Genomic DNA, 22,793 nt, shown 5'->3' with positions numbered 1-22,793 from the left:
ACACACATACACACATTCCTGCTACATCAGAAGAGGTTAACTATGCATTTGCCACAAAGTCCTCTTATATCAGAGATCACTCCTTTCCAAGACCTCAAAGGAAAATCCCCCCAACTGCTAGACTTGTTCCATCTCTCCCCTCACCTCACCCAACTTCCTTACATCCTGAACAGCAAATTACAACAATTCAAACATCAAATTCAAACACCTCTAGGCAGTCCATACCCTCCTATTACTGCAAACCACCCATACCACTACTATATAGACCCAATAAGCCACGTAAACTTCGGCTTCCACATCAAAGTTCATAACGGGTTCTCTTGCTTGATCCGCATGTCGACACACTTTTCAGGTTCACCCTTCTCCCTGTTGAGATGGAATTGCCCTACTTTTGTTGGTTTATGTATGGTTAACATGTTATCATCTGCTGTTCTATCTTGTTGTACAATTCTCAATGTACACTTAATGTCCCTGCTGATTGTACACGGTTCTTTTTCCTAAATAAAATATATTATGGGAAAAAAAAGAAATCATCCTGAGACACTTCTAAGATCATCCAGAATTTTAGTCATATGTCCATTGATCTGCAGTTGAGCCCATTCTGGCCTGAATTCAACCCATTTCAGAGCTTTATCAACATGCTTTAATCTGCTTTTGCATTTTCTTTGACTTGTGTGTTGAGTTAACTAGTTCTGGCTCAACCAAAATCCCATCAGGATGTTACCAAGTTAAACAAAGTTGGGCCCCAGTAGAGCTAAACCAGATAGGGGGAAAAGAAGATGCTTTTCAGGGTTATGCAATTAACAGCAGTTACCTTCTAATGAATCTCTGAGAAAAAACGTATACTTAAAAAGATTCTGCAATACCGTCCACTTTAAGTGAAGTTTTGAATTTTCTGAGATAGTTTCTTCTTTTGGCATTTGAAATGTTTCCCCGGCCAATGAAATCTACTTCTCATTTTTTGTCCTTCTCCCTGTAAAGCATTAGCACGCCACACACTGCGGTCCCCTCTGGCAGCGAGCTGGGTTAAGGAATGGATATGTAGCTACAATGTGGAATAAATTAATTGTCTTCACCATAAACAATGAACCGTTCATTTGTTTACAAGAGCAATCAAGTCTATTGCTTACCGCAGCACATAAAAGAAAAACCTCACAATAAAAAAACAGGATTGCATTTTTCAGCAGCTTGACTCACAAACTTCCTCTGTGAACAGGGAACATTACATTCCGTGTAGGCCTAGTGCAGATTGCATCTTATGCTTTTTAAAAGGCAAAGGACAAAAGAATAAGCCTTTTAAGTGACGCCACATTCTTTCATTTATCTTATAAGTATTTGAATTTGATATTTTTAGGCCTATTTATACCATTCTTTAATGCATAAAAAATGCAAAGTATTATTGCCTGCTTGTTTATCGCATACAGCAAAAGTGAACTGTAAGACATACTTCAACTGTGCAGCATCCCTACCAATAGTTACTGTCACCGAGGAGAATGGAAAGTAGCAGCCTAGCTCAGAGCATCCAGGCATGCATTTTCTTCCATTGTCTAAACAGCAGTAGAAAAATGATGTCTGCTGTGGTCCCACTTCCATTTGTTTAACTTTTTATATCTAGACCCAACCACCTGAACCTCATATAAGCTTTAACACAGTACTGTAATTCCTAAAATATTTTTTTTTCAATCAAATATAAAGATATAAATATAAAAACGGTGATCCTGCGGATAGCACGATAACTCCATATCCTGGTTGAAACTACAAAAGCGGCCTTGATGAAACATATTGAGAAGTCATGATCCACCATTGTCACCACCAGGAGACTACACCTAAAAAATATATGTGCAGCCGACATTGGAGGAAATCAGCATTGTTGAGATGCAAAGAAGAAGAAAAACAATTAAGTTAATAAAAAGTATTCTATGGCATTATTTTTATAACGCACAGTACTCTGCATATGTAACTTGGTTAATATGTACATTTGTTTTAATGAGGTTCCTATAGCAGCACTTACCAAAAAACTGTAAATACCTCTATGTCGTTTGTGACAAACATGTATCCCTTTGCTGCAGAGGTGGACTTTAATGTCAATAGGGATTGTCTTAAAAACGTACTTGGTACCCTTATAAGGAAGCCTAGGGACCAATGCACTAAAGAAGTAGAGCATATTCATTTTGTAAAGTGAATTTTAATTTAGCTTAGTAAAGGTGAAAGTGATTCTAAAGCCTAAACACGTTTTACCTTCATGCAAATAGTAAGCCCCTTGCTATGGGGGCACTTGTGTGGGCTCACTCCCAAGCGGCTCCCTGTATGTCCCACATAATGCAGCTTGACTCCGCCCTCTGGTCACTGGCTGTGATTACCAAAAGCAGGAGCCATGGCACTATGCTGGATCAAGATACGCCTAAAAACAGGCTACATCCCACCGACGTAACTTGCCTACGCCGGCGTAGAGTGGGCGCATATTTATGCTGGGCGCATTTGGCACTTCCATTGATTTTCTATTCAAATATGCAAATGAGGGAGATACGACGATTCACAAACGTACGTGCGCCCGACGCAGTGCGCGTAAAGTCATACGTCCTGCGTAAAGTTATGCCCCATAAAGGATTTATAACTCAGCAGCATCCATGCAAAGGGCTGCACCAGGGAACCCAAGCTGGCGTAATTTACGTACTTTACGTTGGACGTGAATATGGCTGAGCGTAGGTTACATTCATGCCATAGGCAGTGATCCGATGTATCTTAGGGAGTAGTTCTGACGTGATTCTGAGCATGCGCACTGGGATGCGTCCACGGGACGGCGCATGCGCCGTTCGTTATACGTATCTGTCTGGTGCTCGGCCCATCATTTGCATGGGGTCACGCCTCATTAGCATGGCTCATGCCCACTTCCACTTACACCGACTTACGCCTTGGAAACCCAGCGCAGTTTTGGGAGCATTGGCTTTGTGAATTCAATGCTTGCCTCTCTGCGCTGCGTCAGCGTAGCGTACAGGGGATACGCTACGGCGGCATAAATGTGCGCCGCTGTCTGTGAATCCGGGCCAAAGTTGCAACAACCGCCATTATATTCTCTAGGGTCTTTGCTAAAAAAACATACATAATGTTTTGGGGTTCTATGTAATTTTCTAGCAAAATAATTATGATTTTTACATGTAGGAGAGAAACGTCAAACTTGGCCTGGGTGGCAAGTGGTTAAATAACAAAGTATGGATGGAATCATAAGAGAAAAATTGGTATGACTAAACCTATGGTTTCTGCCAGTGTACCACTGGTTTGAGGCTTGAGGCTTAAATAGTGTTGTAACCTGGGATTTCCTGCAGGATAGCCATGTAAATTGATTTATGATTGATGTATTGAATCGTTACGCAATGTACATAGATTTAACACATCAGGACATCAGGAAGCTATTTTACCTAAGGCAGCAGGTGGCACATACAAGCTGAAAGCAATGCCGGTTACTCACAGTGTTTTTATTTCATGAATTAACAATTTGATTACTGGAAAGTCATAGAAATTTGCACTTTAAACTCACTGAATTGTATGTGAAGAAAACATGCATTTTGCAGAGTGTGTTATTCAAAGACGGTCCGCACTAGCAATCAGGCAAAAATAAATATTGCTGCCCAAGAATGGTCCTACTACCTAGAAGAAACATGCAACATTACGTGGAACAGTCTTGGGTTTCCAGGGGAACTTTCTTTAACCGCTTCTTGCCTAAAGGTAAAACAAATATTAATTCCTAATTTTGCAACTTTGACATGTGTTAGTAAAACTGTACATATCATCACAACTACTTTGAGCATCCAAATGGATTATATCTTGTTATTTTTTTAGGACAAATTGGGCTTTTATTTGGTGGTAAACGGTTATGGATATCTCCTGATTTTTTTTTTTTTATTATCAAAATAAAACTGGCCCAAAATAGTAAAAAAAATAACTTGTTATTTGAATTTAACTGTATATTCCTTACTACTACCATAACCCAACACCAAAGAACAATCCAAATTAAATTCTCCTACTCCTGACGATCGCAGCGATACCACATACAGTATGTGTATGTTAGTTGTTGTATGTACCCATGGTACAGACCAGAGAAATTAGTGCAAATTTCGTTTTTTTGTTATCATACCTAAAACACACTGGGGCAGATTCAGGTACCGCTGCGCACTCCTTACGGAGGCGCAGCATTCCGTTTTTGCCCTGCGCCCCCGCAAATTATTTGCGCTACGCTTCATTCACAAAGCAGTAGCCACGTAATTTGCCCAAAATGCCCGGCGTAAGGGCGCGTAATTTAAATGATCCCGTAGGGGGCGTGGATCATTTAAATTAGGCGCGTTCCCACACCGAACGTAGTGCGCATGCTCCGTCGGGAAACTTTCCCAACGTGCATTGCGGCAAATGACGTCGCAAGGACGTCATTTGCTTCAAAGTGAACGTGAATGGCGTCCAGCGCCATTCACGATTCACTTACGCAAACAACGTAAAATTTAAATTTCGCGACGCAGGAACGACGGGTATATGTAGCATTGGCTGCCCCTGCTATTAGCAGGAGCAGCCTTACGTGAAACCCGGCGTACGTAAACGACGTAAACTGCGTACGCAGGGCTCGCGTAGGGTTGTGAATCGGCGTTAGTATGCAATTTGCATACTATACGCTGACCACAATGGGAACGCCCCCTAGCGGCCAACGTAAGAATGCAGCCTACGATATGACTGGCATAAGAGCCTTATGCTAGTCATATCTTAGGCTGCCATCGGCGGAACGAGGTTCCTGAATCAGGAGCATTCGAAATGCCGGCGAAAGTAAGCAATTGCGCTGCGTAACTATGGTTACGCAGACGCAATTGCTTCTTGAATCTGGGCCACTGACACTAGCTGACACTGATACTAATTAAAAAGCTAATTCTGTCAAAAAAAGACTGACCCTAACCTTGACCTTTACCTTGTCCCTGACCTTGACTCAAACACTAACCCGGGTACTGATCTAGGTGAAACCTTAAAGGGGTCGTAAAGGTTTGTTTTTTATTTTCTAAATAGGTTCCTTACCTTTTCCTTCGATTTGCCTTCTGAAATGTTTTTTTTATTTGTCTGAATTCCTCTCTTCCTGTTCCTCCTCAGTAAGCTGTTCTGGCTGACTAACCACTGTTCGGATGAATAGGGCAAGCTTACTGAGGAGAAACAGGAAGTGAGAAATTCAGACAAAGAAAAAAAAACACTTAGAAGGGCAATCGAAGGAAAAGGTAAGTGAACCAACAATGCACTAGCTTAAAGGAACCTATTTAGAAAAACCCCTATAGAAACCCCTTTAATCTATTTTTTTCCTTTTTAATTATTCTTTTTTCTACACATACACTTTTTTTTCTATCTCTGGACAGGACAGAGAAAGATACAATATATCTCTTGTCCATTCACAGACAACATGGGGCAGGCTTCACCACGCCAATCAGAGGCTGTCACAGTGATCCCGTGACCCAGGATCAGACATTTTGGGTCCCAATCATTAGAACCCGGTCTCTGTGCTAGGATAAAGCTGTGCAGCACAATCGCAGCACAAAGGGAGATACACAAATATGTGGAAAAAAGCCCAGTCCAGTGGGGCCGCATTTTTGTCATGTCAACGCCAAGGGGTTAACCACCTGCCAACCGCAATACATATATATAAGTTGTGGTTTGCAAGTGTGCCATTTCTTCAGTCCGTGTGTCGTTACCGGCAGCATGCGTGGGAGTGACGTCATCGCGGCACCAGCCAATCATAATCACAGCGCCGGAGCCGTGATAATCGGAAGTAAGTGCCGGGAGAGATGTCGGCAGCTGGAGGGGGAGATGTGGACCACTGTGGGGGCTTCGATCTGAGGTAAGTAATACATAATGAGCTAGTATGCTATGCAAACTAGCTCATTATGTCTTTGTCTTGCAGGGGTTTATTTTATTTATTTTATTTTTTTGTATGGTTTACTTCCTCTTTAAACTCATCATCCTTGTAAATTTTATCAGAACAGGGGTTGCAACTGTTGCAGTAGAGGCAAAAATTTAACAACATTGGAAACACCTGTTTCTATGCTGCTTGATGGCTGATGCCTAAAAAATAAGTAGAGTTTTTGGTGGGATCAGATGGGGCCCAACAACAACCTATCATCAGTCCTCAGGAGCAGTCCTCCCATGCTTTGTCCCCAGTGACATCTTAAGCCTCATACACACGATCGGATTTACATCGGAAAAAGCGTAGGACTTTTGTCCAAAGGGCGTTGGCCGTGAACTTGTATTGCATACAAACGGCAAAGAATTGTCAGCTCTTTAGCACCACCCTTTGGGCAACTTCTGCTAATGTTGTGTTATAGTTAGCATTGCTTCTGAGCATGCGTGTTTGTACTTTGGATTTTTGTCCGAATTTTAAGGCATGCTTTCCAACATTTGTTGGCGGAAAATCCGACAACAATTGTCTGATGGAGCATACAAACGATTGGATTTTCCGACAACAGCCTGCCATCACACAGTACCCGTTGGAAAATCCGATCATGTCTACGGGCCTTAAGGCCCTGTACACACGGTCGGACAGAACCGATGAGAATGAACCGAAGTTCAGTTTCATTGGACCAAACCGACCGTGTGTATAGGCCATCGGTCTGTTTTCTTTCGGTCCAAAATTTCTAAACATGCTTCAAAACCGAACCGATGGACCGCTGCACGATCGGACCAAACCGATGGTTAGTACAGAAAAGCATCGGTTCAAAACCCGCGCATGATCAGAATCAAGTCGACGCATGCTTGGAAGCATTGAACTTCGTTTTTTTCGGCACGTCGTGTGTTTTACGTCACCGCGTTCTGACCCGATCGGATTTTGAACTGATGGTGTGTACACACATCAGACCATCAGGCCACTTCAGCGGTGAACCGATGAAAACGGTCCGTCGGACCATTCTCATCGGTTTTGTCCGACCGTGTGTACGGGGCCTAACAGTATTCGAATCTCATTAACAAATAAAATTGCATAGTATACAGCCAGCATAATTTCCGCAGGGCTATGAAGGATGGACACATTGATGACAGTTTAAGGTAGAAACCAACAGTAAACCATTCCAACTGAATTAGCCATCTTTCATATAAGCAATAACCACTGCATATGACATTTCTATAACCATTCCCACAAAACATTGTTTCATTCTATGTAATTGTGCTATATTATCTTTATCCTCACGTGTCTTGGCAATCCTTTATTATTGATCTAGTGCAACAAAGCCATCAAAATTTCATGGTGAAAGCCTGTGGCCTCATCATACTTTGTCTGCCATAATGGGTTTTCTATTGTCGAGGTGTTTGTCCTCAGTGCTTTGATAGAGCATGTCATCTTTTACAAATTTTTCATCTTTTTATTCTCCCTTTCTATCTAGCTCTTATCAAGCCTGTTGTATAGCAATCTTCGCTCATCTTCTACTGTAAGCTCCTCTCTTTTGATGACTTCACATGCTGAAGAATAAAAGTCATTGTTCTTCAAGTGTTGTCTTGGTTCATCATGTCTCCCTGAACTCTGATTCCGACACTTTTCGTTTGACTCAATTTTTTAAGTCTTAGAACTTTCCTTCTTTACTTCTTTTTAATCCTTCTGTGGGAGTTTTCTCTGGCTCATTGAAATTCCTTTCTGTTTAGGTGCCAATCAATTCTATTTCCAATGTGTGTTTTGCTCTGCACTAAGGTCCTGGTCCCCGAACGCTTTTCAAGTAGTTTCCTTCTTTCAGCTCAACCACATTCCAATTTTCCCATCAGGATGCATGCCACCCCTCTTCTTCTGTCGCCCTTTGCATTCCAGGCTGGATGTGACATTCATTCTGTTCTGTTTCTTCTAAAACATTGATGTGTGGTGTTCTCTAAATCATGACTTGTACACAACATAATCCGTCTCTATCTGGATTAGACAGGGAAATGAATCAGCGGAGTCAGTAGTACCCCCGTAGCTAGTGTTAGAACTGAGTTGTCTTTAGTTTAATGGCATGTCAGTTGAATGCCCTTAATGTGTTCTTTTAATGTATTACTTTATTTACCTACCAAAAGAAGTAATTTTAAGAATGCACCCATCTCAAAACTTAAAGTGGAACTTCACTCTCCCACTCAACATTGAGTATTTATAATCCTCATGCTGCTAACATTAGTAAACTAATAGTAAATATATCATAAAACTTTTTATTTTTTTTACATTTCTTCACTTATTTCCTGGTTTCTTGTCTAGGAAACGTATATCATACATCCCTGGATCCTTCAGGAGGGGAGAAAAGGAGGGTTTTTCTCAGCTTTGTATACTCTACTGTATGCATTCTTGAGCTAAGGGCAGATGGATTCAAAATAGTAAATGCTGTATTAACCACTTCAGCCCTGGAAGGTTTTACCCCCTTAACCACTTCAATACAGGGCATTTTCACCCCCTTCCTGCCCAGACCAATTTTTAGTTTCCAGCGCTGTCGCACTTTGAATGACAAGTATGCGGTCATGCAACACTGTACCCAAATGAAATCTTTTTGTTTTTTTTCCCCACAAATAGAGCTTTCATTTGGTGGTCTTTGATCACCTCTGCGGTTTTTATTTGTTGCGCTATAAACAAAAGAAGAGTGACAATTTTGATTTAATAAATATCAAAAAAAAAATTTCCTCAGTTTAGGCCGATATGTATTCTTCTACACCATTTTTGGTAAAAAAAATCTCAATAAGCGTATTTGATTGGTTTGTGACAGACATATCGGGCACTTTTGACACGTTTTTGGGACTATTCACATTTATACAGCGATTAGTGCTATAAAACTGCACTGATTACTGTATAAATGTGACTGGCAGGGAAGGTGTTAACACTAGGGGAAGCTGAAGGGGTTAAATATGTTCCCTGGGAGTGATTATAACTTATAACTATTTGGTCACCTCTGTGGTTTTAATTTTTTGTGCAATAAACAAAAATTTTTAAAAATCGGATGTCTTCATCATTTTGGCCTATATGTATTCTGAACATGCTGATTGGTTTGCACAAAAATTATAGTGTTTACAAACGATAGGATATTGTTACAGAGTTTTTAATTATTTGTTATTTTTACTGGTAATGGCGGTAATCAGCTACTTTTGGTGGGACTGTGACATTGCGGTGGACAAATTGGACACTTGACACTTTTTTGTGGACCAAAAACTATACAGTGACCAGTGCTAAAAAATATGCATTATTACTGTACTAATGACACTAGTAGGGAAGGGGTTAATATCAGGGGCAATCAAAGAGTTAAATGTGATCCCGGGGAGTGCTTGCTACTTGTGTGGGGTTTGTTCTGACTGGGGAAAGACAGATCTGTGTTCCTGCTTAACAGAAACACAAGATTTTAATTTTCTTCCCAAGGCGATCTGCCTTGTTTACATAGGCAGACCACCATTCTGCCTTTCTTGGTGAACGATCATGGATGGCCGGCGGACATTGGGTTTGATGGAATTAGTTTTAAAAAAAATAAAATGAAAATAAAATAAAAATAAAATAAAATTAATTGCACATGCCTAATGCGCGCCCCCTAGAGCCTATTGCACAAAATTATATGCAGGTAAATGTTTTTGTGCAATAGTCACTTTGACTCCGCCAGAAATGCTGGGGGGTGTTTTCAAACTGATTTCTCAACAAAAATAAAGTATGGAGACATGGATGGATTGGAAAGTAGTGTTTTTTGTTTGTAGTGCTCAGATGCATTAAGAACGTAATTTACACTCAATAGATATTATGTTAATTGCATGCAGCATGCATCTATAGCAGGAGGAAGATTCCAAACTAACCTTGGAAAGTATTATTTTACCAAAAGAGTAGTGGATGGTTGGAACAGGTAAGACAATGAGTTAATTAATAGGACATGAATTTAAACATACATCTAAATTCAGACTAAATGGTTAAAAAAATAACAAACACAAAATAAAGGGGGAAGACTCAATGGACCACTAGGTTTTTTCCTCTGCTATGTTTCTAGGTTTCTATATAAAAATCAATAGTGCAATCCATGTGAGTTATTACTCAGCTGAACTCTGACTAAATCATTAAATATACAGTTAGAAATATAATTTACTTTGTTTCATTTCCCAATAACTGTGAGCACTGAAACAGGCTTTTCAAAAGGGACAGCCATAAAAGCACTATTTATGGTAGATTAGTGAGTCCTTTGAATGTCTGCAGGGCTTTTAGTGTTGATGCCCCTACTAGAGAGATCCCCCTCACTCCTTGTCCCAGTGCCAGAAGTGATAAAGTGGGGAAATATCTTGGACCCCGACAATCATAAAACCTGACAGGGGTTCTAACCCATCTCCACTCTAGCCAAAGTTTAATGACGCGTTTCGCAATATGTTGCATCGTCTGGGGTATACTCTGGTCTCATACGTGATACATCCAGGGATTTTACCAAGCTTTGTTGACCCTCTGAGCATACGCTCTTTAGGGTTCAACATCTCTGATAAGCCTCAGTTTATTTGGTGGCGGTCCATTCACGGTGTATGGGAACACTATTTGGCTTCTTTGTCTACACAGGACTATTCACTTATTGGACGTTCACACATTTTTTAACCTATATGGTTATATAGGACTCCTTTATTGGACATTCACTTATATATGCATAATTTTATTATGGATTCTGATTGTACATCAGCCCTCAAAATTACCACTCACCTACTAGCATGTGACGAGTGGATTTAAGCTGGGGGCGAGTGATGCCAGGGCTGCATGAGCAATCTCCCTGCAATCTGTGCCTACACTTGGAGTCCTGATGAGATTGGCGGCCGAAGAGGAAAGGTGCATGCTCAGGAAAAGTAGTCTGGTGAGCTGCGCACAGACTACTGTGTACTACAGGTGCTTTTCTTACAATTCTCATTAAGCCATGGGACCTAACAGTATGACCTCTCTGAGCCTGCCCCCCTCCCCGGGCCCCGACCAATGTAGCTGGAGAGCAGAAAGTAATGAGTGAGGTGGAGGATTGCAAAAATTACCACTCTTACCACTTGTGCAGTTTTTTTCTCCTTGTGCTCTATGTAAGTGTCCAACAGTTCAGCCTGAGCACTGTGAACAGACTGGCCTCAATGGCTGTGCAGTTGTGTGGATCTCAGCGCTGGATTGTACTCCCTCCCGCTGTGCTGCAGCTCCTCTCCGCCAGCCCGAATAAAAGGGGGGAGTGGGGACATGCAAGCGTGGAGCCGCACACACAGGCTCCTGAGGGAGGGGGAGAGGGAGGATGGGAGTTGCAGAGGAGACAGCAAGAGAATGGGGAAGAGACCCAGTTCTAGTGCCATATCCCTCTGGTCTGCCCCCAGTGCCCTGTCCCTCTGGTCTGCCCCCAGTGCCCTGTCCCTCTGGTCTGCCCCCAGTGCCCTGTCCCTCTGGTCTGCCCCCAGTGCCCTGTCCCTCTGGTCTGCCCCCAATGCCCTGTCCCTCTGGTCTGCCCCCAGTGCCCTGTCCCTCTGGTCTGCCCCCAGTGCCCTGTCCCATTTTGTTAAAGTTATTGTTGGTAATATTTAATTTTGTAACTTGATTCTGCATAAAACATTGTCATTCCATGAGATAATCTACGAGGGCGTGTTTACAGGTGCAATTAGGCGCAGGGCAGTGTATGAATTAGGTGGGGCAACTGGTGGCGAGTAACTCTTGAGGCCTGGCTAGTAGCTCAGGACTTGAAATTTTGAGCCCTGTAAATGTACATCATTCACATGGTGATTTTCACATACCCTGGTATATGTTCAATTGTATGTCATTTATAGTTATTCACCATTTGGGTTATTATTCAGTAGACATGTGCATTCGTTTTCGTTAGAATGCATTTTCGTCCGAAAATCGTGTTTTTTCGTTATCGTTTTAACAAACAATAACGAAAGCGCAACAAACGAAAACCGAAAGATCCGACATAAAAAATGTTTTATTTTCGTTTTCGTTGCGGTAAAAATTCGATATAGAGAGATTCGACATTATAGAGAAAAGATTCGACATCATAGAGAAATGATTCGATATCATAGAGAAAAGATTTGACACTATAGAAATAATAGATTCGACATTACAGAGAATAGATTTTGATTTATGAGAAAATAGATTCGACATTATAGAGAATAGATTCGACATTATTACTAGTCATACAACATTAGAATTCTTGTAGGCGGAATATTCAAACGGAAATGTACGATTCGACGCAAAGTTTCGACATTCCATCGAATATTCTTTTGATCATTCGACAGAAACCAAGTATTATTGGATTTTCGAACGAAAGCTATTCCCCAACGAAAAACGAAATAAATCAAAACGATTTTCGGGAGTAACTAAATCAATTTATTTTCCAAACGAAAATGAAAAAACGAAACAAAATATTCCAGTCTGCACATGTCTATTATTCAGTGCTACAATTTATATGTTTTGTCACACAAAAGTTCTCTGAACTTTTGAGCGTTAAGAACGTGTGACGTAGAACACTATGACGAGCCAAGAAGTTCAATGCTTCCAAGCATGCATGTTTTTTTCCCGTCGGAATTGCATACAGACGAACATATTTTTCGATAGGATTTTTTTCCACTGGAAAAATTGAGAACCTGCTCTCAAACTTTTGCTGGCGGAATTTCCGACAGCAGAAGTCTGATGGATTATACACACAGTCAGAATTTCCGATGAAAAGCTCACATCAGACTTTAGCTGGCGGGAATTCCGCTCGTGTGTATGGGGCATAAGGGGCATATTTGAAAACCTGTTAACAGTTGCAGCTCCGATTATTCTTACATTAGAGGTTCCCTTTAAATGCAGCATTTTTTCGTTCGGCTTGGGAGTATCTTTAAAATTGACACTTGTTTCCATTTTGCATTTTGATACACAATTATTAAAATGATATGTAATATTTCCATCCCCCCGTCAAACATACTCCAAGTTATGATATTTTCTAACTTGGAGTAAACTAATTTTTTGCTTATGTCTGTAGCCCTAACAAGGTAGATGCATATGAGATTTAAATGTTTGTTTTGGATATAAAGTAAATCTGCTTTCGGAGAGATGCTGAAAAATGACATCTATAAAATTGTTTTCTGACAATTTCATTTTTTTACTGGTGATGAAATCTTTGCACTTTTATGTACGAGAGAGTGAATATGATGTGCTTTCCGCCACATACAACAAATTCTTATCATGTAAATGGCAAACTAGTCCTATCTTCTTATAATGATACCACCAATGCATGCTACGTATTAAAAGTTATATTTGCTGTATATTTACTTTGGATATGTCATTCTGATTTCCCTTGATAGAAGATAAAGATGATGTACTCATGCCTAGGTGTTTTTATTTATGAATGTATTAATGTTTTTATTTTAAAAACATCTGCAAGCTATGTACAATGGTAGATGCCATTTTTTGGTTACAAACATACGGTATTTATGGAAATGCTAATGCTGCCTTGAATATACTAGTTATGTAAATCACTAAACATAAATGAATAATAACCAACATCTAGTGATATGTAAATTGTTATTCAAACAATATGCTATTTTATTTTTAATATTTATCTTGCCAAACATATAATCATAGGCTGGGGCATTCAAAATTCATTTTTGCATGTGATTGATTATTTAAAAGAAATATAAGCTATGTTTAGATAAACTTTAGTCACATCTACCTTGTTAGGGCTAGTATACACAGACCTTTTCTTTTGGGATCAATTTTAGAACACCATACTTCCCAACTTAGGAACTTGAGAAAGAGGGACACATTGGAGCAAAAAAGACATGTAATATGAGTTTACACTGTAACAAGCCGTGGTCCTTTAAGCTACACCCAGTATTTACTACAATTAGCCATAGCTGTTTGCAACCCTGTGGGGTAGGAGAAACAATGGTGCTAAGTTGGGGTTGTGGAGGAACAACGGTGTCCAAAAGAGGGTAGGGGGAACAATAGTGTCCACCAGAGGGTGAACAGAAACAATAGTGCTTAGTTGGGGATAGGGAAGAACAATGGTGTGTGTGTGTGTGTGTGTGTGCATAAGGACAAGGATGCCCAGTGGAGGGTGGGGAGGATCAATAGTGCCCAGCAAGGTTGGGAAGAAATAATTGTGCTCAGTTAAGAGCAGGGAGAAAGAGTAGTATCCGGTGGGGCGCAGGGAGAAAGAGTAGTATCCAGTAGGGGTGGAGGAGCAACAAAAGTAGCCAGCAGGGATGTAGGTAAGCATTGGTGTCAGTGGAAATCACTTACCCTTCACGGGAGTCTGTGCCCTGTGCTGCTGCTCTCTTCCGCCTCCATCTGCCAGGGCTATAAAGTCTCTATCAAGCAGTAGATCACTCGTTCAATGCTGCATCTGTCCCCTGCTGGCTCTAACACTGAGAACCGAGCAATCAAACACTGACGATCACTCGGTTCTCAGGGCTCCTTGAGCAGAGAGCTGATGACTGTCATTCACCTCTGTCTGCTCTGCTCCCCCCCTCTACACATGCGCTCACTGGAGCACTGGGCTGAAGAGGGGACGGGAGCGGCCGCCTCGCGCTAAGAGGCGGAGCTGAGTGGAAGTCCAGGCATGTGGGCAGATCCCGACTTCATTGTCAAAATCTTGCCCGAGCCTGGACTGGCTCTGTGACATCAGCTTTAGCCCCCTGTCTGCTGAAAATGGGTCATAGGTGTGGTGAACTATTTGCACTTCTGTGATCCACAGGAGAAGTACAGCCAAATGAGCTTTGACTCTACTTCTCCTTTAAGGATGGTTAGGGCATATGAATAGGGCGTATGAATAGTTTGATTTCAGATTGAGATCAGTTTAAGGGCATGATCCACGTGTAAGCTGAAAAACTACAGCATTATTTATTTAGTAAATTGCTTGTAAACTCAAAAAAACTAACTCTTCTAATTTGCTTCCTTTTGGTTAAATATGCCAAACAGGTTTGTTGTATCTGTTCAATAAGTGCAAAAAAACAAAAACAAAATAAAAAAAACAGTTTCCAGACATCCAGTGAGCAGATAACTTCCTGAGCAGTTGTGTACCGTTGTGTAGTCCCAGAGCTTTTTTTCTCAGAAAATAGGTGCAGGAACTCAACCACGACCCGTTCAGATTTCAAAAACAGTAGAAGGGTCTTAAAAGGGCATTAAATACCAGGATTGTATTACATACAGAGTGCAGAGATCAAGGGGTTACACACAGAGTGCAGAGCTGTCACTTGTAAACACAAAAACCAGACTTCTGTGTTTACAAGTGATTGTGGTGAGCAGGCACCAAAGGGTCTGAGCCAGAGGTGGTGGAACTGAGTTCCCCCTGAAAAAAAGCCCTGTGTAGTCCTAACACACTTCTTATCAAAGGAAGACAATGCTGCTCTTCCTTAGATACAGAATAGTGGGTAAGCCTTGTCACCCCACAACAGAAAGTGTATTACAGTTGGACCGGTCACTGTACTGCATCCTATTGCAGCTGGTTGAGGATGAGATAGTATGGGATTTAAAGCTAAAGAATTTTTTTTTTTTAAGTAAAAAAAAAAGCATAATCACAGATTAGATTCAATAGAGGTAGTAGAGTTTTGTCAGCTATAGCGTGATCTTTAAAAATATTTCTAAAATGGTCACAGTACACTGAACCTACAGGCACCCTAAGGGCTGCAATACGCTTTTCTGCCTCGAGCCAATTGGCTGCTTAGCTTGCAGTTTTTAAATTAAACCATTTGCATTCCCTCAGGAGGTGTCAAAAGTGATATGCCTAGTACCAATCACATCTACTACAGTTGTAAGAAAATGTAGAGCTGGGTGATGACCACACACTGATATGTCAGTAAAGTGCTAACCTGACATTGAATATTAATCTAAGTCCCTTCTATCCAACAATGTTGCATGTTACCATTTGGCACTTAGTTTCTAGGCAGGTTTGGTAACAACAGCATTGTGTTAATGTACAGTATATTTAATGTATGAGTTACTAGTACTGATCAGTCCCAGGATATATCTAACACATCAGTTCTGACCCTTGGCGCTGTCACTTTCACTTGCATTGCCACTAGGACATTTTGTTATTTTCATGTTAGAGGCTCTCTGGGATTTGCAGGAACTCAACCAAGATTTTTTTTTTTTTACATAGATTTTTATTATAGAAAACTTTAAGGTATGTGCGGCCACCACTGTGTAGAGGCATTGTAGTTCTGAGCTGTCCATACACTAGTAGAATTTAGTTCAAGATTTGCATTTATAACCACTTCAGCCCCGGAAGATTTGGCTGCTCAATGACCAGGCCATTTTTTGCGGCATTGCGTCGCTTTAACTGACAATTGTGTGGTCGTGCAACACTGGACCCAAACAACATTTACATCCTTTTTTTTCCCCCACAAATAGAGCTTTCTTTTGGTGGTATTTGATCATCTCTGCATTTTTCTTTTGCGCTATAAACAAAAGACGAGCGACAATTTTGAAAAAAACACACAATATATTTTACTTTTTGCTATAATAAATATTCCAATTTTTTTCCCCTCAATTTAAACCGATATGTATGTACATTTAAAAAAAAAATGCAATAAGCGTATATTGATTAGTTTGCGCAAAAGTTATAGCATCTATATAAGAGGGGATAGATTTGTGGCATTTTTATCCTTATTATTTTTTTTACTAATAAAAGCTGCAATCTGCAATTTTTCTTGGGACTGCGATATTGCGGCAGACACATTGGACACCTTTGACACATTTTTGTGACCATTGACAATTATACAGCGATTTGTGCTATAAAAATGCACTGATAAATGTGTAAATGTCACTGGCAGAGAAGGGGTTAATACTAGGGGCGATCGAGATGTTAACTGTGTTCCCTCACTGTGTTCTAACTGTAGGGAAGATGGGACTAACTAGGGGAAGAGAGAGATTGGTGTTCATACATTGTATGAACATACCATCAGTCTCCTCTCCCCTGAAAGAACTAGGATCTGTTAGGTTGATTCACAAAGAGTTAGGCCGGCTTATCTACAGATAAGCCGACCTAACTCTGAATCTAAGCCGACCTTTGTTTAAGTGTATTCTCTAACAGAGATACACTTAAACATATCTAAGATAGGACGGCTTGCGCCGTCCTATCTTAGATTGCAATGTTTTGGCTTACCGCTAGGTGGCGCTTACATTGCGGCCAGCCTAGATTATGTAAATGAGAATTTACGATGATTCCCAAACGAACGCGAGCCCGCCGCAGTCGATTAACGTCGTTTCCGTACGCGATAGGCCGCCTAAAGTTATTCCACCTATGAGGTGGAATAACAATGTTAAGTATGGCCGCCGTTCCCGCCGCGAGGTTCAAATTTTTTACGTTGTTTGCGCAAGTCGTCCGCGAATCGGGATTTACGTCGTTTACGTACGCGCCGAAATCAATAGGCCCGTACAGCCTACTTAGCCGCAATGCTCCTTGGGAAATGTAGGAGCCCGGCACATGCGCAGTACGCAAAAACGCCAAAAAACGTGAGGTCAAGCCTTATTTCCATACTACACGCCCCCCTCCTAGTAATTTGAATTAGGCGCCCTTACGCCCGTTCGGTTTAGGCTACGCCACCGAAAATTAGCAGGTAAGTGGTTTGAGAATCACTACTAGCCTAGTTAATTTACGGCGGTGTAGCCTAAAAACACTAAGCTAGGCCAACCTAAAGGTAGTCCTCTGTACGTGAATCTACCTATGTGTGTTTACACACACAGATCCCAGTTCTCACTCTGTCATGAGCATTTGCGCCCGCCAGCACTCGCATCGGCTCCGGCGGCACGCCCCTAGTGGGCAAAAGACGAAGCGATGTAAGGTAATGTCGCTTCGCCCAGCCGTGCCATTCTGCCACAGTAAAACTGCGGGGGGTGGTTGGAGTTAAGAACGCCAATTGGTTAAGTACGCAAGAGTTAAGAACGCTAAACGGTTAAGAACGCCCATTTGATTTTCTAATCGTTAGTGAGGTCAAATCAATGTTTGTTTCCGACTGCAGTGATAAGAAAAATTTAAGGGGCAGGATTGAAGGCTTTGCTCAAAAGAACATATTTCTAACTGTGTCTGTGGTTTTCATTTGGTAAAGCCCCGTTTGTTCCAAAACCAAATGTTAAAACCATGCAAAATTTTTAGGTATTTTCAAGTCATCGAATTTACTGAGAGTTTTTGTACAGCCTTTTATTCTCATGTTCAAAAATCTAATAGTGTATTGCCAACCCGTAAGGCTTGTTTAATTTTAGGTATTTGGTTGTTCAAAGTTTCAGCACAGCACCATAGACTGAATATAGAACACACAGCAATTTTTATAATGAAATGCACCATAACTTACAAGTAGTGTACATCTGTGTGTTGTAATGCGCTACAATAAAAAATGTGTTTCTCTGCACTCCCTAAGTGCATCGGGGTGCCATTTAAATAAGTTGTATCACAACATTTAGCTTCATGTATTAATGTGCGGCAGTAAAGCAAGGTAAAGTAGCATCTGTTACCACAATGCATCAGTGTAAAGGGGTCCTTAGGGGTTAATTAACTGATTGCCACCATCCCACTGACGGCAGCACAATGGCACACCTACGTGAATCGCAATAGCTGTATGGCAGAGGCTTCAGGCTGGGTTCACACTACTACACTACTTTCATCCTACTTTGCTCTGCTACATTGGTCCTACATTTATCCTACATTGGTCCTACATCCATCCTACTTTCATGAACAGGATACTACTTTGGTCCGACTTCAATGATATTCAATGGGCCTGAAGTAGGATCAATGTAGGACCAAAAGTAGTACAGGGAGCATTTTCAAAGTCGGACCGACTTGTGTAGGACGCTACAAGACGCTCTCATAGGGAAACATTGAACACAGAGCAAAGTAGGATGAAAGTAGTGTAGTAGTGTGAACCCAGCCTTAAGGAGTATAGGGGGAGCGCGCAGCCACGGCGTGACGTAGGCGCTTGTCAGTGTGACCCGAGGCCCCGATGGCCGCTGGCTAATCACGATTGGAGAGAGAACGGAGATCTGACAATGTAAACAGACAGATCTCCATTCTGTCATGAGGGAGGAGAGTGATCTGTTGTCCCTAATGCTTAGGAACAACGATCGCTCTCCTCACCCAGGCAGTCCAATTTTGTTTTATTTTACTTGCAGGTAATTGGGTATCTTTTTCAAAGGTGCAATTTCCTCACATTCATTAGGCTGTGAGAGAAATTAAAGTGGTTGTAAAGGCTGAAGTTTTTAAATATAGAATGCATGAAAGTATAGAATGCATCAAGGTAAAAAAAAAAACTTCTGCGTGCTGCTTCACCCCCAGCCCTCCTAATACTCACCTGAGCCCCATCTCGATCCAGCAATGTTCACAAGAGGCTCGGCTGTCCCGGGACTCCATCTCCTCATTGGTTGAGAGAGCATCAGGCACCATTGGCTCCCACTTCTGTCAATCACAGCCAGTGAGCCAATGAGAAGAGAGCAGCGTTGGGGCCTTATGGATGCATAGAGCTGGACTCGGGAGCGAGCATGCACCAGTGCCCCCATAGCAAGCGGCTTGCTATTTGAGGCACTGGTCAGAGGGGGGAGCCAGGAGCACCAGTGGGGGACCCGAGAAGTGGAGGATAGGGGCTGCTCTGTGCAAAACCATTACACAGAGCAGGTAAGCATGACATGTTGTTATTTTTTTCTTAATCCAAACTTTTAATGTTGCTTTAACTTGCAAGTGAACAGCCTAATTGCCTTTAGTAAATCAACCCAGCATCTCAAGGTAAAGGATATTGGTGCTCTCCAAAAGAAGAGCTCAGTTACTGACCTTACTGTATCTGCCACAAGCAGTTCATCCTTAGCTACACTCACCCAATCTTTACCATATCTAGTACTGCTGCAAAAGTGATTTTTTGAAAAAAAAAAAAACTTTTCCCTTTGCATTGACTTTGTCCTTAATAAAATACTTCCAACATTAATCCTAGACGAGTCATCTTTTTCTTCCATCATTTGCACCATCCTGCCTTTTTAGGACTGTTTTAAAATTTAAAAATAATAACCCCCCCATTGATTCACTGCCACTGGCAGTCAGCAACAGTATATTCGTTTCCCAGCCCATATATTTTAATGTATTAAAAACACGCATCATAAATATTAAATGGGAGTTCTTGAGAATGTATTATTTTCTTGGATCTTGTAACCATTGCATAGACATTGTAGCAGAAATACTGCACAGACTGAGAACACACTTGACGGTTACCTTTTATGGCGTACAAAAACCTATTTTGAAATTGTTTACCAAGGTCACATTGTATGAATAAAAACAAATTTGACGTGTTTTTTTTTTTTAATCCCCATCCACCACTGTCTCTGCCCCAGGAGACTCCGCACTTGCTAGACTCGGGGCAAACACAACTGTACATATTCCTCGCTTTAAAAACAGCCAATGTAGCTGCTGCCTCATTTTGCATATTTTCCAGACCATTGATGAATTCCAAGTAAATTGCAATAAAATGCAAATATCTCAGTCCAGGAGACTCCTGTCACCTCTTGTTTGTTCGCTCCTTTCCTGTAATCTTCTGTAGTTATGTTCTCGCCTGCTAAGCTGTTTTTTAAATAATACTACTTTTTCTTTTCCCGGGTGCAATCATAAAAACTGTTAAAAACATAAGCAAATATTGCCTTTGTACAAACAGGCTTTTGGAATATTTAGATTACATTTAGTCATGCGCTGGTTTGGCTTCTTAGACAAGCATTGGATGCTGAACATAATTTGTATGTAGGCAGAAGTTATAAGAGTACAAAGTAATAGCACCAAAATATATCGCTATCTGTTTATATGTAAAATTCAGGTATTAATTAATGCAACACCAAGCATTCAAAAATGTGAATGACATCAAATGTACTTTCTAAAAATACACAAAAAAACAACTTTTGAATATTTATTTTGGACACATGCTAGTTAAAGAGAGCATATTTTTACGAAACCATATTTTGAGTAATCGTTTTATTTATCGTTTTATTGTTAACCATGAAATAACTTTGGATACAACTCATATTTTTATCTCCTTGCTTTAATTTTTTAATTGGATATACTTGTTCAGCTCTCCTGGAACACTTGGCTCTCTAGCCTTCAGTCACAGCGCCCCACTGAATGGCCCACCTCTGACCTAAGGATTGGGTTTCTCCTGACACCTCCAATAGGAGCCAACCTGATTCCTGGAACCAAGACCTGCTGGGCCCTCTGACCTCTCGATGAGACCTCTGTCTCATAGCTTCTGGTTGGGTCCTCTGACCCCTCAATGAGACCCACTGTCTCTTGGTTTCTGGCTGGGCCCTCTGACCTCTCGATGAGACCTCTGTCTCGTAGCTTCTGGTTGGGTCCTCTGACCCCTCAATGAGACCCATTGTCTCTTGGCTTCTGGCTGGGCCCTCTGACTCCTCAATGAGACCTCTGTCTCATAGCTTCTGGTTGGGTCCTCTGACCCTTCAATGAGACCCACTGTCTCTTGGCTTCTGGCTGGGCCCTCTGACTCCTCAATGAGACCTCTGTCTCGTAGCTTCTGGTTGGGTCCTTTGACCCCTCAATGAGACTCGCTGTTTCTTGGCTTCTCTCTGGGCCCTCTGACTCCTCAATGAGACCTCTGTCTCGTGGCTTCTGGTTGGGCTCCCTGACCCCAGGTGGGTTTAAAAAGGAGCACGGCTTGCCGAACAAACGCAGAGTGCATTGATGACGCCATCTCTCTGCTGCCATCTCTGCTCTAAGTTCCAAGCCTCATTCTGATATCAAGTTCCTCTGCAATGAAGCAGAGTGAAGCCACCTCAGCAAGAGACGGAGCTACACCAATGGAGAGTGCAGTCTGTAGGAGTGGCCACCTTGACTCCATTGGGACCGATATGCTCTGTTTACTTCTACCAAATGTGAGTGCATAAACTGTAGGCCTATTAAAGTGTCTTTCTATACATCTACTCTTGGAGGCGCCTCTTTCCTTGTTGTTTTTCTGCAGTTTTGGGAACCTGGTTTCTATTCTTCCGTGATGGCAGCCCTAAGAGCCCTTGGACTTTTTTATTGTATATTAAGGTGACCAGATTTTTAAAATGAAATCCGGGGACATATTTTTTTTTTACTAGTAATGGTGGCAATCAGCGACTCTCTGCCCGTCGCCGCCACCACCGCCCGCCTCACAGCCTGTCAAGTCTTACTCTCCTATCACTCCCTCTGAGGTTAAGAGGCTCCTCCGATGGTCGTAGTCGAAGGGTGTAAGACCATTTGGAAGGTAGTAGTACAGCCAGTGAAAGGGAGAACAGACACGGAATAGGCCGTAGCAATTTAAAATAAAGATTATGAGATGTTTAGTTGATGTTTCAAATGAATGTTATGATACAGAAGATATTGAAATTGCTGTATTTATTTTTTCTGTATATGAAAGGAAAAAGAAAAACATATATAAAATAAAGAATTATAAAAAAAAAAAAGTCTTACTCTCCGGGTCCAGGCTACTACTGGGTGGGGAGCGGAGGAAGATCACTCTGCCAGGGAAGGCAAGGAGATAAGCAGGCGAGCGGCTGGCCGGGACTTGAGCCAAGGCAGAAGAAAATGCGAGCGAAGCTGAACGAGCATGCACCGGAAATTGAAGAAATATTCCCTCCGCCCTGACCAGCACATGATCATCAGAAAGGGGCACAGATCATGGAAAAAAATACACCCTAAGCTACTATGGGCGGCTCAGTGTTAAAGGGGTCTAGGTGAACAAATATAGTGAATCATTTCTAACATAGAAACAATGTTTTTAAATAATTAACTTACATTAATAAGGTTATTTACATCAATCAGATATATTTACATGTATAGCTATGAAGTGTTAAAAAGATGATGCAATTCCTGTAAATAGCATAATGT

The sequence above is a fragment of the Rana temporaria genome, chromosome 2, assembly GCF_905171775.1.
Source record: "Rana temporaria chromosome 2, aRanTem1.1, whole genome shotgun sequence".
NCBI lineage: Eukaryota > Metazoa > Chordata > Amphibia > Anura > Ranidae > Rana > Rana temporaria.
The sequence above is the reverse complement of the archived record's forward strand: the minus strand, read 5'-3'. Positions refer to the sequence as shown.